The sequence below is a fragment of the Passer domesticus genome, chromosome 3 (genome assembly GCF_036417665.1).
Source record: "Passer domesticus isolate bPasDom1 chromosome 3, bPasDom1.hap1, whole genome shotgun sequence".
In the NCBI taxonomy this organism is placed as follows: Eukaryota; Metazoa; Chordata; class Aves; order Passeriformes; family Passeridae; genus Passer; species Passer domesticus.
Window position 1 is genome coordinate 44,933,354 of NC_087476.1, and position 5,286 is coordinate 44,938,639.

The window sequence follows — 5,286 nt, forward strand, 5'->3', positions numbered from 1 at the left end:
AGTTTCCCTCACAATAGCAGCATATGAAAATCCTTCCTAGTGTTAGCGTAGATTGCCATGACGAAGCTGGGCAGGCTTTCCTTCCAGAAATCTGAAAAACATGGAAATATCCTGGTATATTACACTGCCCTTTTGCCTGGTAATACCAGATAAACAGTCTGTGCAGAGGGTTGTGTAAAACATCATCACTTTCCACATCCCAGCTCTTGGACCACAGGTTCCTGACAGATGTGCAAGAGGCAGACAGCTGCATGAGAAAGTGGCTCATATGGACTTGTATAGGGAGAGTCCCTGTATGGGGAAGGACAGCCAAGCCCCTGTGGCCATCACACCAGGTAACCAGGGGAAGAAAAACAAAATAAAAATTTGCATAGCAGTTACAGAAAGTACCCATATATTTTGTTTGCTTTGCATTACCAGTTTTGTCAAATGGTTTTTTGCTTTCTCCATATAGTGCATGTATATACTTTTATAAACACATCTCTATATGTATATAGACACACACACATGTGTCTATATACATATATATATATATATTCATCCATTGCCCAAAATCTAAATCATGTTCTGTTTGCTGTGCAAGGCAGGAATGCTGATGTCTTATTTCCTTGTGTGATTCCTTGTGGAGCTGGGATGTGAGGCCCAGCTGGGATCTTTAGACAGAATAGTAAATGAAAGTGCCTCGTGGCCCATGTTGTTCAGTGATCTTCAAGATCAATGCTGGCTTCCTGAAGTCCAGTCTACTCTGTACACTTCTTATAATCAAAGGAGGGAGCTTTCTCCCTCCCCCCACTATTTATTACAGACAGTGTCTGAGCTTCAAACTGAGGCCACAGAGCCCTTTGCTGACACATAAACCAGCGATGAAGTTGAATTGCTTCACCTCAGAAACCAGGCTCTAAATGACTTCAGACAGCTTCTAAATATATTCAGTCAGAAGGAAAACTTTCTTCTGGCTTTAAAGCCTGGAGATAAAAGAACTGTCAGGTGAAAAAAAAGGCAAATTTCTCCTCGTCAGAAGAGCCAAAATACTGCACTTGATTGTTTAGGGGCACAAGGGAAATACATGGCTTAATTCAGGCTTGCTGTATGAACTGGGACCTAATTCTGTGACTCACTCAGAATATGAGCATCCATACCAGGCAGAGGAACCTCTGGCCATCAGCAGGAGTTGGCCCAGGGCCTCCTGTCAACTCTGCCAAGGCCTTTGGCCTCTCAGAAGTGGGATATCTACTTTCTCTTTCTACTGTCCCTGGAATAGAAGCACAGCAACAAGCCACAGCTGGGGATGAGCAGCAGCTGGGTTGCTGTACATCTCACAAGCCTTCATTTTTGGTCTTAGCATGCAAAGGCATAGCGTAAGAAGAAACAGCTTTAAAACTTTTTTTTTTTAAGTCTGTCTTAAATTCAGGATTCATAAAGAGAGTCCAGAATCAATGAAATCAAGGGGTGTCCTGGTTCATCTACTTTTTCTGTAACATTAGTTTTTGCACCTGATTTCTGTCTGATTAGGGAGAGCAATAAGATAGGACCCAAAGACTATTATCCAGGGTCTGTACTCACTTTCACTGACATGGATGGCAAATTGACTTCAAGGGAAACTTCATCAGGCTGTAGATTTGACAGCATCATGGAGGAAAATGTAATTAAAGGGCAGAAAAGAGGGGAATCATCCAATGCAATGTATTTCTTGGATAGTTAGAGCTGACTTTATACAACAGGGAAAGAATTTTTTATTTTCTAGGAGAAGATTTTTAATGGTATTTGAGCTATTTTTGGCTGTTCTTCAGGCTTTTCATTGAGACATTGCTAGAGTATTCCACTAGCCACCAGAGTATAAAGGGGGTAGATCAACCTTGAGATATTATGGTCTTGGGACAACTCTTGCTCTTGTTTTCTCCCCAGTGCAAATCCAGAATAACTGTAATGACTTCAGCTGAGCCACCTCAGATTTACATCAACACAAATGAGAGCAAGGCATGCCCGTGCAGAGGCAGCCTGAGGGATTAGGCATCTGCCTGTGTGTTGTGCCCTTGCCTCAAATTGACACCCCAGCCTTAATTCAGTGGAGAACTGAAGGAACCGCTTGCCCTGCAAATGAGCGCTGATGCTAATGTACCGCAGCGGGGATTTATCCAGAGGCTGGCACCTCGGTATCCTGCTCTTATTTGCATAGCAGAGAAAGGTGCATAAATACATGAGATTAGTTCTGCACTGGGCAGGATAGGAGGGAATTCTGGCATTGGGAGAGCTGCAGGCTCAGCCTCAGGGAGCGTGGTAGGTGAAAGTGCTTTGTGTGTTGAACACAATGAACATTGCAGATGCTAAAGAGTGAGTCCAAATCCTTATTTAAAAAATAAGGTTTATTAGATAAAACATACATAGAACCAAGTAAATCCAATTCTTTATTAAAAAATACAGAAATAATTTTGCAATAGTAAAAGAAAGTACTGGCTTTTTCTATGAAACATAAATCTGAAGTTTTAGGACCTTTTTAATTTATCACAGCTGGTCCCCTTCCATACTACATTCTTCAACGTACTCCATCAAATTGTGAAACCCAAGCAAAAGTCTGCTGTACAAAATTAAGAACATTTAGACCATAAATACTCAGTTTATTTAAGATGCAAACAGTATTATATAGCACACGGAACAGGCAATATACAGCTATACATTAAAACATGCCTCTAAATAGTGACAGAGAATCCACTGGAAGGAATGAGCTGCAGTTAATAAAGAACAGTGTCTGAAGAAATAGAAAAAGAATCACAGTTTGACACTATATTTGGTAAATGTCTGCACATGTATTGAAACACTGTACATACAAAGAATGATTAGATTGGACCCACCCATACAGAACATGCTAAAATAAGTTATTATTTGGCTCAGATGCATGAATATGTATGAGGTGTACACATGGTGGGCAGGTGCATATCTGTGTACATACATCAGACCAGTGTGTACATAGACGTAGAAAGGCACACACCTCCACAGCTGAAGACAAATCACTTCAAAAAACCCTTTGAGGCAGGGTGAGAGCAATACTAACACACTGTTTGTCATAATCGAGCCACTCCTGGGATTCCAGGCATTTTATTCACATTATCCCCACCTGTAAGTTCCACATTCATTTTACCTCAGCTCTCCCAAGTTTGCATATTGGCAAAATGAATACAAAACTATCCAATATAATGCAATGTTCACTGTTAGAGAGGGTTTACTGAGGGAGGATTTGATAGCTGAGAAACAGCAAAGTATGAAAGGGTTTGCATTGTTTTTCCAATAAGTGGAACTAAGGGACAGATGTCTTTTCCCCGATGATTGTTAGCATCATATGGTAATCCTGGCATAATTAACAATATATCCTGTATGTCACCTTTAGTAAGACTTTTTGGTCAAAATTGGAAAAGGCTTGTATTAAGAGCTGTAGGCATCTAAATTTATGTAGGCATCTAAGCAACCCAAATTATTTATTATCTCCTGATAATAAGAAAAAAATAATGTTAAAATATGGTGATAAGTAAAATGAGTGGACAGCAGAGTGAACATTAGGCTTTCCAGAATCAGAAATTACCTATTTTCAGCATGTTGAGCATTCAGCTTGAGACAAAGCTCAAGACTTATGGCAATGGTACAAATGCTCAGGCTTGGCATTGCCTGGCACAGAACTGCATTGCTGCATGGGGGCCTTGAAACTGCTCACAGGCTAAGATGCTTTCTTGTTCCTTGTTGAAAGAAAGCAAAACAAAACCGCGTTAAGGCAAAGATGTGTAAAAGATGAATACAGAAACCCTGACTGTTCTCTCGTCAGTCAGTGGGCCATGGGTAGCTTGCACTGATGCTGGTGGGGATGATCTGGATTTATACCAGCATCAGGAAGAAAGCAGTGAAGATTTAAATGCTCAAACACCCTGTAAAGCTGCGTGGTGCTATGGACTGGGGATAGGGGTGGGAGAACTCTGAGAGGAGTTGACGTGGTCTTTTCTTTCCAAGGGGTCACTCAGGCAGCATCACTCCTGTCACGGCCCACAGGGCTGCCCTTGACAATGCTGTACTGCCAGCACAAATAAATAAAGAAATAAATAAACCTTGCTGCCTTTTGCCAGCAGGAATAGAGTAGGAGCCTGGTGACAGCAGCACGGTAGTGTCAAGTAAAACCACACAGGGCAATGAAAGGAGGGGGACAATCTGAGCCAAGGACAAAAGTCCTCAGCCTTATACACACCTCACATAGAGTCAGAGAATCGTAGAACAGAATCATAGAATAGTTTGCTTGAGTCATCAGCATCATTCAAGCCCATAATCTTATCATGACAGCATATTTTTAATAAATAGGAAATCTAGCTGTTTACATTCTATTTTAAATATACAGTGTGTCAGGTGAAAGAACCCTGGTGAGCTACTGTATGCGAACTGATTTCTCTGAGAGCAGTCCCTGACGAGAAACTTGTGCCATGTGCTGGACAAGCTCCTGTTATCTCCTATGGGATTTGGATGCGAGCAGTCACCAATGTGTTTTTCTAATGATGTGAAATGTGGAGATGTTGTGTCTATCAACAGTAAGTGGTACAGGCTGTAATAAATTTGGGAGTGTCAGAATGCAAGACTGTGAGTGTTAACTCTTGATTGCAACCAAATTGCTTGTCTAGTCAGGTTTAACTCTCTCTAGCAGATTTTATATATGCTTGAAAAAATTAAAATATCTATATCATCCCTTTATATGTGATTCCTGTTACAAATATCTACTCCTAAGTTTGTACAGTACCAGGAAAGAGCTGTCATTCATCTTTCAAGGTTAGTAGATATATAAACAATACCAACATTATAAAATATCTGCAAAATGTGATGAAAGATGCCCTACCTATATAGCTGCTGCAGAAATGGGGGCTTATATAGCAAATTACAGAACACTAAAAATCAAAGTTAACACACTTGGAGCCCAATTAGCAATACAAAAACTGATAGCTGTACATACATCAAAAAAAAGCCCTGTACATGCTTCACTAGCCCTGGAAGCTAATGCTGAGGAATTGGAAGAGAGCTCAGAGCAGCATTTAAAGAAAAAAATTAAAAAGTGTGGACAGGAATTTCTCTGTTTTGTGGCCTGATTTAAGGTTGCCACTTTCCAGCTGGATAGAAACTGTTCTGCTCTCATCCTTTGCACTATTTGGAAACAGAGACCCAGAGCCAAGATCTGATCTCATTCCTACTGGTAGAAGTATGCAGTAGCCCCACAGAAGCTGCAGCCATTACTGTAAACTCACACTTGTGTGCACCCATGCATGC